The sequence below is a fragment of the Mustela erminea genome, chromosome 13, assembly GCF_009829155.1.
Source record: "Mustela erminea isolate mMusErm1 chromosome 13, mMusErm1.Pri, whole genome shotgun sequence".
Classification (NCBI taxonomy): Eukaryota; Metazoa; Chordata; class Mammalia; order Carnivora; family Mustelidae; genus Mustela; species Mustela erminea.
Genome location: NC_045626.1, coordinates 55,735,001 through 55,747,476, shown reverse-complemented (window position 1 = coordinate 55,747,476; position 12,476 = coordinate 55,735,001). Strand labels below are relative to the sequence as shown.

At 36.3% G+C, this 12,476-nt stretch overlaps 1 protein-coding gene across 4 annotated transcripts in view; it reads right to left on the bottom strand.

The window, feature by feature from the left end:
• Positions 1-12,476, bottom strand: part of ARHGAP28 (Rho GTPase activating protein 28) — a 205,113-nt gene that overhangs the window by 119,593 nt on the left and 73,044 nt on the right. The window contains exon 2 of one of the 4 annotated variants that reach the window (XM_032309487.1): positions 7,451-7,550. The exons of the other annotated variants lie outside the window; for them this stretch is intronic. The gene's annotated coding sequence lies outside the window, so the exon portion shown is untranslated. The remainder of the gene's footprint in view (positions 1-7,450; positions 7,551-12,476) is intronic. 4 annotated transcript variants of the gene reach the window in all.

Here is a 12,476-nt window from a genome sequence, read left to right as displayed (position 1 = left end):
GATAAGAAAGACAATTATACGTAGTATAAAAATAGTACATTTACACCCAACTATATTACATTAAAGTGAACATAGTTCAAACTTCCAATTAAAAGACAAAGATTGTCAGATTTGGTTAAAATCAAGACATTTAAAAGCACTGTTGACAAGAAACACACCTCAAATATAAAGACACAGTTTAAAAGTAAAAGGATTTTAAAAATGTCATGCTAAAAAAATAAAATGAAAACTAGATGGCTGTATTAGTAACAGAGAAAGTTGATTACAGAGCAAAAAATATTACTAGAGATTAATAAAAATCATTTTATAATAGCAAAAAGGTCAATCAAGAAGAAATAACAAGCTTAAACTTTTACGTACCAAATAACAGAGCATCAAAACATATAAAGCAAAAACTGATGGCCAGCAGAGAGATAGACAAAAATTACAATTACACTAAGAGATTTCAAAAACCCTCTTTCAACAATGTGTAGAACAAGTACAGAGTAAATCAGTAAGTATATAAAACACAACTTACTTAACTGAAAATTACAGAATACTCTATCACCAATAGCAGAATACATATTCTTTTCAAGAGTACATTTACCCATATAGATTATATTTGGTCCATATAACCAGTATCAATAAATCAAAAATAATTCAAGTCATAGAAACATATTCTTTGACTACAAATGAATTAAATTAGAAATCTATAGCAAGAATACATGTAGAAAATCCTCACAAAACTAAAGAACACATTTCTAAATAACCAATGGGTCAAAAAAGAAAACAAGATGAAATTATAAACTATGAGAGTATTAAAAATACAACGTTAGGACAAAAGTTATGGGATACAGCTAAAGTTATTTGTAAGTTATTTATAAGGAGGAAAATTTATAGCATGAAACAGTCATATTAGAAAAGAAGAAAGCTATCCAACCAATGACTTCAGTTTTCATTTTAAGAAAATCAGAAAAAGAATAAATTAAACCCAAAGTAAGGAGTGCCTGGGTGGCTTAGGCTTAAGTGTCTGTCTGGCTCAGGTCATGATCCAGCGGTCCTGGGACCCAGCCCAGCATCTGGCTGCCCCCACAGCAGGAAGCCTGCTTTTCCTTCTCCTACTCCTCCTACTTGTGTTCCCACTCTTGCTGTATCTCCCTCTGTCAAATAAATAAATAAATAAAATCTTAAAAAAAAAAGTAAGGAAATAACAAAATATGAAAAATAATAGTGTAAATCAATGAAACCAAATGCTTGTTGTATTAAAGATCAATAAAATTAACAGACCTCCATCCAGATATACTAGGGAAAAAGGGAAGAAGACACAAACTAGCAACACAACAAGATAAAAAAGGTGACATCATTACAAACTTTACAGATATTAAAAGGATAATATGGAAATATTATAAACAACTTTAGGCCAGTAAGTTCAACAACTCAGTTATTTAAAAAAAAAAAAATTTCTTATAAGACACAAACTGCCAAAGCTCACTCAAAAAGACACAGACAATCTGAATAGTCCTATATGTGTTAAGCAAATTGAACTTGTAGTAAAACATCTTCCCACAAGGACAACTCCAGGTTTAGATGGCTTTACCACAGAATTCCACCAAACTCTGAAAGAAGTAATTACCAACTCTACACAAATTCTTTCAGAAAATTAAATAGGAGGAAACATTTACAAACTCATTCCATAAGACCAACATTACCCAAATACCAAAACAAGACAAATACTACAAGAAACGAAAACCACAAACCAAAGCCCTCCATGTGCATAAATGTAAATATTCTTACTAAAATTTACCATATCAAATCCAAGAATATATAAAAAGGATAATACATCATGACCAACTGGGATTCATCCTGGGAGAGCAAGGATGATTTAACATTTGAAAATGGTTAGTTCATTTAATTCATCAAACTTAATTATCATTTAATTATTAACAGAGTAAATATTGAAACCACGATTATAGAAAGAGATAGGGGAAAACCATTTGACAAAATCCAGCATCCATTCCTATAAAGAAAAAAGAAAGAAAGAAACAAACAAAAACTTTGCAAATTAGGAATAGAATCACCTCAGCTTGTAAAGGGTATCTAGGAAAAACTAATATACCATATTTAATGGTAAAAGACGAAATGTTTCCCGCCTAAGATCAAGAACAAAGCTGGACGACTGCTCTCACCACTTTCAATCAAGATTGTGCTGGAGATTCTAACCAGCACAATCAAACAAGAAAAAAAGAGAAAAGATATCCAGATTGGAAGGAAAAAACTAAAAGTATTTGTAATGCAGATATCATGGTAGTCTAGGTAGGAAATCCTTCAGAATACAGGAAAAAGGTCCTAAAATTAATAGATTAGTTCAGTGAAGTAACAAGATAAAGATCAATATATAGTATTTTATACAATATATAACATATAATATAAAAAAAACCTGCATTTCCACATACTAACAACAAGTAATTAGAATCAACATTTAAAAACAATACCATTTCCAAAGCATTAAAAATGTAAACTACTTAGGATGATAAATCTGACCAAAAGATGGGAAAGATCTATACACTGAAAACTACAAACACTGCTGAGCTGAGAGAGATTAAAGAAGACTTAAATAAATGGAGAAATGTAAGCTGTACATGGATTGGAAGATTCAGTACTTTAAGATATTTATTCTCCCCGAATTGATCTATTGATTCAATACAATCCCAAAGTCCAAACAGACTTTTTTTTGTAGAAACTGGCATGATTTCTACAGTTGATATGAAAATACAAAAAACACAGACTAACCAAATGACTATGGGAAAAAAAAAAAAAAAACAAAAATCAAAACACATATATTACCTAAATTCAAGACTTATCATAAAGCTACAAGAGAAAGCCATATAATATTATGATCAAACACACTAAGATCCAAAGGAAGAGAAGAGAGCCCCAAACTATTCACACAAATATTGCCAACAGGTTTTCAGCAAAGGTGCAAAGGCACTCAGTGAAGGAAAGAACAATCTTTTTAATAAGCAGTGCTGAAACAAAGGAAGACCCATTTTTTAAAAAGAAGGAATAAAAAGAATATCCATCCATATCTCAGACTATATATAAAAATCAAATCAAAATGGGTCATATAGGGCGCCTGGGTGGCTCAGTCAGTTGGGCATCTGCCTTCGGCTCGGGATTGAGTCCTGCGCCAGGCTCCCTGCTCAGTGGAGAGCCTGGTTCTCCCTCTCCCTCTGTGGGCTGCTCTGCCTACTTGTGCTTTCTATCTCTTTCAAATAAATAAATAAAATCTTAATAAAAAAAATAATTCAAAATGGGTCATACACCTAAATGTCGAACCCAAAACCTTTCCAAACTTCTTAAAGAAAACATATAAAGGGTGCCTGGGTGGCTGAGTCCATTAAGTGTCTGCCTTTGGCTCAGGTCAGGATCCGAGGGTTCTGGGAGGATCCTGAATTGGGCTCCCTGCTCAGTGGGGAGTCTGCTTCTCCCTCTCTGCCTCTTCCCCTGCTTGTGTTCTCTCTCTCTCTCTCTGTCAGAAAAACAAAATATTTTTTTAAAAAAATTTAAAAATATGGGAAAACTTTTGTGACCTTGAGTTTATGTAACAATTTCAAAAGCAAGACACAAACAGCATGGTCTGTAAAATAAAACCTATATAACCCGGACTTAAAATCTGCTCTTCAAAGGCACTGGTAAAAGGATGAAAAGATAAGCTGTATTTTATAAGAAAATATTTTCAAATCACATACCTGATTAGATACTTGTACCCAGCATATTCAAGAATTTTCAAAATTTAGTAATAATAAAACAACTGAATTTTTACAATGAGCTAATGATTTGAACATTTTACCAAAGAAAACTGTACACATTGTTGAGAGAAAAATGAGATGTTGTATAAACCAAGAAGTAATACTTTCTCTAAGATACCATCCCTGATCTTATCAGATGAAAATTCTCTACCAACGTATATACTACATTGACTTGAAGCTATGACTCACCTAGTTTCTAAAATGAAATTAGAAATTACGTTAGATTTATTGTGACATCCTCCAGCATATCATAGGTTCTCACATGATGCCTGCTTTACCCAAGTACATATTAAATATATAAAGATGGATGAATAGTAGGTATATAGGGAAATTCCTTTTTAATTGAAAGTTGTATTAAAGAAACATGTTTCAGAAAATTATTTTAGGGGTGCCTGGGTGGCTCAGAGGGTTAAGCCACTGCCTTCGGCTCAGGTCATGATCTCAGGGTCCTGGGATAGAGCCCCCGCATTGGGATCTTTGTTTGGGAGGGAGCCTGCTTCCCCCCCCCCTGCCTGCCTCTCTGCCTACTTGCGAACTCTCTCTGTCAAGTAAATAAATAAAATCTTAAAAAAAAAAAAAGAAAATTATTTTATAGGTGTAATCATTTTATAATTTCTTTTATGTGCTCTAGAAAATTCTGAATTTTATTAAACAAAATAAATAATTCTTCTTCCTTCCAAGTTTAATGCTTTTCCTTTAACTTCAGGTTTCATTTAAAAAAAAAACAAAAAACTTGTTTTTATAAACCATTATCTGAAGTTAATCACTGTTCTCTAATTTCCTCTTTCTCACAGACCTCCAAATTGTAGAAATCAGTTCCAGGCAGTGCCAGCTCTCAAAAGATAACAGAGCTATGCTATTATGAAGAGAAAAGGAAACAGAAGACTGGGGAAATGGAGAGGGGGAGAAATATCATGTAAAATTTCATGGAAACCCAGAGTTCTTAAGCTGTATGTATTGTTCCAGAGACAACTGCCAGGATGATTCTGGCCTCAGACAACACTCTGAAGCCTTGGCTCTGAGAGCATCCGGAGGACAGAGATCTAGGACTTGACAGCCATCTTTTCTTTTCCAATCTCAAAGTGACAGAGAACAAATGCCAAGAAGCATCAAAGTGATCAAAGTTTTTTCCATTTCTAAAGTCTTGCTTCAGGTGGGGCATACCAATGCCAAAAGGGGAGGGGGGGGAGCTGTTCTCCCAAAACAGGACAGATTCTGAAGTGGATATACCTTACACAGAAACTTAACCTTGTATAACACCTGAACCCTAACAGACAAACAGGCAGAGACCCATTAAGCCCCGAAAATCTATTTACTTTCAATAAATATTTACTGGACATAGGCATATAAATTTGGCCCCTCTGCTGAGCTCTGAAGGCTGCCTGGATAAACCTTATTTTATTGCCATTATCAGTTTCCAGAGCTCTCTGCCAGCAGCCACCCTGACTAATGTCTGTTTCTTATTTCCCATTTGCTATTTGTTAAATTTAAACTTTTACATTAAATTCGAATGAAAAGTAAAATCACAGATTTCATGTGTGGTGAAAAGGAAAAAGAAATACAAATAGGAAGATTCAAAATGACAAAGGGACTTTACTCCTTTCATTCACCAAAGGCACGATGGGACTATATTAGACAGGTTAACCCGCCAATCTCCTTCTTTATAAGACCAATAGGATATTACAATTAGATATTTTTGAAAAGCAACAATAAAGCTGAACTTAACAGAATTTAGAAAGAAAAAAAGAGAGAAAAACAGATTAACTTTAAAAAGAAAATGTAGTGAAGGAGCACCTGGGTGGCTCAGTAGGTTAAGCCTCTGCCTTCAGCTCAGGTCGTGATCTCAGGGTCCTGGGATGGAGCCCACATGGAGCTCCTGGCTCAGCGGGGAGTCTGTTTCTCCCTCTCTCCCTGCTCACGCAGACTTTCTCTCACACACACACTCACTCTCAAATAAATAAACAGAATCTTAAAAAAAAAAAAAAAAAGTGTAGGGAAATGGTTACCACTGAATTTCTTAGCCAGCATGACTCCTTATCTTTTCTGAAGAAAATGATTAACATGTAAAAAAAAAGTTGTTGACTTAGAGGAGAAACATCTTTGAAGGCAGCGGGGCAAGAAGCTTTTAGGAGAAAAAAGACTGATCTATAAGGAAGGGGCCAGAGGGGACTGAGCAAGGCAGCTAAGGGGCAGGAAGGCACAGGTTCAAGCATAGCAGAAATCCTGTTTTTCTCAGTCAGGAATACAGAGAGGGATGAAGATTTGTAATGGAGAAAGGTAAGCCCATGTGGTCTCTGTATTCTCTGAAAAAATGAATATACATATGTGGGTATTTTTACCTATACAGAGCTATCTGGGTGTGCACATGTGTGTACTGTGCTACCATTTATCAAGAACTTCTTTTTGGGGAGTGCATGCCAGCAGAACTTGCTGGCTATGTATTCCTAGGGTCTGTTACTCTTGTACATGGACCGTTCTAAGAGTTATTAAATAAATGGGATACTGCCCTTGCATGCTGCTATACATTTTGTTAAGCACTTCTATCCATCCATTTACCAGGTTGTCTCCAAACACAGAAAATGCCTATAGGCCTTAGCTATGATAGCTTGGCTTTGCCACCTGCTATAATTTGAATTTAGACTCTAATGTTACAAGTGAAATATAAGGGTATAACTGTCTCTTGGCTATGTGTTGTTTTATTTTTAATTAATTTAATTTTATTATTTTTCAGTGTTCCAAAATTATTGTTTATGCACCATACCCAGTACTCCATGTGATACATGCCTTCCATAATACCCACCACCAGGCTCATCCAACCCCACACCACCCTCCAAAACCCTCAGTTTGTTTCTCAGAGTGCACAGTCTCTCACGGTTTGTCTCCCCCTCTAATTTCCCCCAACTCACTTCCCCTCTCCGTCTCTCAATGTCCTCCATGTTATTCCTTATGCTCCGTAAGAGTGAAACCATATGATAATTGACTCTCTCTGCTCGACTTATTTTACTCAGCATAATGTCTTTCAGTCCCATTCATTCTGATGCAAAAGTTGGTTATTCTTCCTTTCTGATGGAGGCATACTACTACTCCATTGTATATAGGGACTATATCTTCTTTATCCATTCATCTGTTGAAGGGCATCTTTGTTCTTTCCACAGTTTGGCGACTTTGGCTATTGCTGCTATAAACACTGGGGTACAGATGGCCCTTCTTTTCACTACATCTGTATCTTTGGGGTAAATACCAATAGTGCAATTGCAGGGTCATAAGGTAGCTATATTTTTAATTAAGGAATCTCCACACTGTTTTCCAAAGTGGTTGCACCAACTTGCATTCCCACCAACAGTATAAGAGGGTTCCCCTTTCTGCACATCCTCTCCAACACTTGCTGTTTACTGTTTTGTTAATTTTGGCCATTCTAACTGGTATAAGGTGGTATCTCAATGTGGTTTTGATTTGAATCTCCCTGATGGCTAATGATGATGAACATTTTTTCATGTGTCTGTTAGCCATTTGTATGTCTTCTGTGGAGATAATCACATCCAAAAAATGGCTATATGTTTTAAAACTTTCCTTAGGATGTCCCAGGTGGTGGTCTGGATCCCAAAAGTGCTTAGGGAGCCCCAACCGATAAACATCTGGTCATCCCAAATATCTCCTCTCACCTTAAGGGCTGGGCTACACCAGCTATCCCAAGAAGAAGGTGGGACGTGACCAAGAACAAGGGTCAGTGAACCACATGCAAACAATCCAGTCTGCAGCTGCCTTTAAAAAAAAAAAAAAAAAAAAAAACAGCTTTACTGACATATAGCCACTCCCACTTGCTTGACTATAATCTATGGTCACTTGTAGCTTCAGTGGCAGAGCTGAATATTTACTAAAGAGATCTCAGGGATCACAAAGCTGAAAACATTTACATCTGGCCTTTTAAAGAAAATTTGCTGATTCCTGAGCCAGAACAAATGAATGTGTTCGGGGCACGTGTTGCCCGCCTACGACATGGTAAGAAAAAATCCTCTGTCTTCCCCAGATCAAGAGACCAGACCATTTCCTAAGGAGCCGGGGCTGTTAGAATAACACACTCCACATTTCCCCACTGGAAGCACAGGCTGTGTCCTCCTGGAGCTCTGAGAAACTCTAAGACCTGACTCTCTTTGCTGGACCTTGGGAAGAATGGGAAGCTCAGTTAAACTTCCTGCTGGCTTTTTTTTTCATACTCTGAGTCTGAATCCTTGTACTCAGGTCCATTCATCTAGGGAGAAGAGTGCTCTGAACTCCACTCTTTGATTCAGATAGTCTTTAATAAAATAACTATGCAGGAAAATATACTAATGGCAGTCTGTGAAAATAAGATTTCAATGCTTCAGTTGATTTCGTCAGAAGACCTGTTTAAAACCTGTTTGACCTACTTCTGTGCATTTATGAAAAAGTGTAATTGAAAAGTTAAAATGGTCATGTGATTTTTAAATGTCTTTTTACATATAGAGAGAGGTTCAAATTCTACTGAATGAACAAAAAACAAGATTTGAAATAACGGTCTAATAAATTAGACCCATTAGTAAATCTAAGGAATGTATAAGAAAAACTGAAAACCAGAGTGAAGTTTTGATATCACAACTTAAGGAAAGTAATGTATTCCTCAATGAAATTACTATAGTATAGCTATGTCTTGTAAGGGACCCAATAGCAGCACAATATCATCAGCCAATGGAGGGTCAAGCTCCTCCTGGCAGGACTGGTTAATTCCAAGACCCCTCTGCAGTTCACAGGACTGTTACCCCCATGTTCCTATTACATGTCAAAGGTCAATGAACCCATTTTCAAAAATGGCAATTTCTCTAAAGTGTCTGAAGTCAGGCAAAAACATTAAGCAACAGCCACTGGGATTTACTTACCACATTATGAAGGAAAAAAATGGATTTGAACAAAACCTGCCACTCTATTATGAAACTGAGTTTGTGGGGAAAAGCAGAGGGGCTGGGAGAGGAATACTCATTGTGTGAAGTGAGATAGGCTGGGAAAACCAAGAATAAACTTGGCAACTATTTTAAGAACAATTAGTTTTCCATATATCTATTTTGTAACATTTCAAGTTTAGGATTGCACACTGTACACGTTCTCTTAAAGAGAAATATTGTTTGACTTTAAGTGGAAAAATAGCTTACCGGTGTTTGTTACCTAATATTTTTTTTTTCTAACTGAAAATGAATAAAGAATTAATACAACTAATTTCATGATTATGTAGAATTCACAAAATATAACCTTTCTCTCCCCTTAATAACCATTGTACGAATGACCTACTAGAGGCTTTAGCAAGTAATCCAGAACGCTCTCACAACAATGAATGAACAATGGGTGTAAAATTTTCCATTTATGTTATGAATTATATTTTCTGATGTCCTTCTTAATTACCCTTACCCTTCATGGATCTAGATGAGTCTCGATCAAATCCTCAGCATATTAGAATGAAATATACATCCTTTACTGAGGAAAGCAAACAGAGGATAACCTACCACCTTTTAAATGTCACTGCCAAGAAACACATGCTGTGTTTTACAATTCACAGTATGGCTTCCCTTGGAACTGAAGTGGGGGAAGGAAGGAGAGTAGAGAAAGGCATTTAAACAGTTTCCAGAAAACTGACTGCAATTCTTTATTCTCTTCCACTCAGCAAATAATCTCCAAAAGCCTACATTTCACTTTTCTTCCACACTGTTTCTACCTCCAAATTTGCTCATTTCCTTTGGGCATGGGAATACAGAAAGAAGAAGGAAAAATAAGCATGAAATGAAACAGGCATATATATGAGTAGCACCCATGGTCTGAACACTTGAAATTCAAAGAACCACTAAAGAAGCAACTTCCCTTATTCATCATTGCTTTGAGCATTAAAAAAATCTCACCTACTCTCACATGCCATGGTCTTCTCTGTATTAAAATTGTGTCCCATAACAAGTATGGACCATGTACTTTATGGTATTTTAGGGTTTCACATTTATCACTTTTTATAAGTATTTTAACTATGAAAAAAGGGAAACCCCAGATGTTAAGTGACTTGTCCAAGGGTCACACGACTTAAAATTGAATGGTCTTTCTGGAAAACATGTAGAAAGCTTTTGTACCCAAAATGATCAATATTAATGAGGCATTTTTTTCAAGATCCTCATTATGTTCTGCTTAATGCTTAAAATACAAGTTTGAACCAGGTAATTATAAGCATCAGCCTGGAAGCAGCTTTTAAGGAACAGATTTTGTGCATAAGTAGATGGAAATTGGCTAGGTAAGAGCTATTTCTAAGGAGAACTACAACACTATGTGTCTAATGAATTAACCTAACAACCTATAGTTGAGAAAGGAAGGAAGGGATTGCAGCAATTTATGTACGAACAGCGGAAAAAGTCTATCATTTGATTAAGGAAGGAGGACCACACAATTTTACAGAGATCATGATCACCACACCATCAGGTTATTTCCCCTCCACCTCTTGTTTAGCCAGCACTGTAAAGACTAAAGAACACTAAAGATGAAGGAGGGCAATCTGACACTGTGAACCTATGCTTCTCTCTTGAACTGTGTCACTCCATAGGGAGTGTTCTGGAATGCTGTGGGAGAGCTTTTTGATAACTGCAATGACTGGGACTCTTGCTGGTATTTAATCAGCAGCGCCAAGAATGCTAGGAGTCCTACAATGAAGGAGATAGTCCTATACCAAGAAAGAATGGTCCCGCGTCACACATGACTTTCAAATACCCTGCTGGATATTAACCACAGCTGAAAGACCTGTTTATAGTTGTTGAAGCCTAGAGTCTGATTCAGTGGAAGTCTTTTTTATATACTGAATTTTCCAGCAACACAATTATAGTGTCAGCTGATGAAAAACTGCACTTTATTTGAATATTCAGCATTCTAGAAATTCATGCCGTGTGCAGCAATCCAGCTCAGGTAGACTGGTCTCCACATGCAGTATCCCTATCCATAGTACTTCTGTGTATCAGAGTAACCGTTTGACTCCTTCCTTGTGTCATCTCCTTTAGTTGCTTCTCAATGTTGACATATCAAAATACTATATAAAATGCAGTTCCATTTTTCTCTTTATATTACAGTTGGGCTATTATATTGATTTTTAAATTATATGCATTGGTATGTTATCTACAAATATCACCTAGGGATGGTCAAGGGACAATGTGTCTGATAGAGTTGACAACAAGGGCTATCGACAATTTTTTCTTTTCTGGAACATCTCTCACTCCTGGCTTCTGTAACAACGCTAACTCCTTGTTTCCTCGAACAATCTTCATCTATTTCCCTGGCTCTTCTTGTGTCTGGCTCTTCAAAACAGCAATGTTCCCCTGAGTTTCACCCCTCTACACCCCTCTATTCTTACTGATTTATCTCTTCCTCTTCTATGACTTTGACCAACATTTACTTGCCAAACTTCTCACAAATTGAGAATTTAAGTTTTCCACCCCTTTTGCTGAATTTCACACCACATTTTCAGTTGCCCACTGTGTACTACTTGGATTATCTACCAGTGCAGTCTCTCAAATGCAACTAGCTCCAAAGAGAGCTCATTATCTTCCCTGCAAATCTGTTCCTCCTATATTCTCGTTTTTCTTGGCTGGTGGTGATATACTTTACCAAGTCTGCCAAATTAGAAAACTGGGATCATTTTAGGCCAGTTCATCATTTTTTACTCTCCCAAAACAATTGTTCACCAAAGCCTACTAAATTATCCTGTATCTTGAATATTTCTAAAATCGAAAGCTCAATGTTTTATACTTTTTCTAAAATTCAATACAGCAGCATTAAAGTCCTAATGATCAGTGTGATTTAACATATCAAATCCTACTTAAGTTATAAGCCTATAAAAAATAATAGTTTTAGGGTGGTGCAGTTGGTTAAAGCACCCAACTCTTGGTTTCAGCTCAGGTCTGATCTCAGTGTGGTGAGATTGAGCCCCACCCACTTAAGGCTCCCAGCTTGAGTTTCTCTGTCCCTCTTCCTTTGTGCCCCTCCCCCACAATCACTCTGTCTCTCTCTCTCTCAAATAAGTTAATCTTAAAGAAAAAAAAGAAGGAAATAAATAGTTTTAAGCAACTGAATGCACAAAAATGTTAAATATAAAATTACTTATGAAAATTTGAAACAACTGAAAGGAAATGATTTGGTTTTTTATTGTTCATCCCTACAAATGTGACTCTGTAGCCATTGAAATTATGCTAATGGAATGTCTTTATTATAACAAGAAATGCTTTTCATAGTGTTAAATGAAAAATCAAAATCTAAAATTATCTTAACCATATAAAATGTGCAGGGAAAAGTGGAAGAAATCACTAATGGCAATTATCTCTCATGAAAGAATGATAGATTATCTGCATTTTTCTCTTAATATTTTTCTGTGATCTTCCAGATTTTTCACAAGGCTCATGCTTTCCCTATAATTACTTTAAGTCCTTTTCAAGTCTTGTCAATGGTCCCTGTACCATAGTTCAGTCTCCTAATGTACTTTCCTTGCTTCTTGTTTCCTTGCTCTTCAGTCCATCCTCCAAGATACTAATGAAATGAACCTTTTCAAAGTGTGGACTTGTTCATGGAGTTCCCTTTCTGCTGGATTCCTACTGCACAAAGGTCCAGGAGCAAATGAGTAAGCATGTCATAAAAAGGTCGGACACCCTCTAAGTCTGTTTTTTC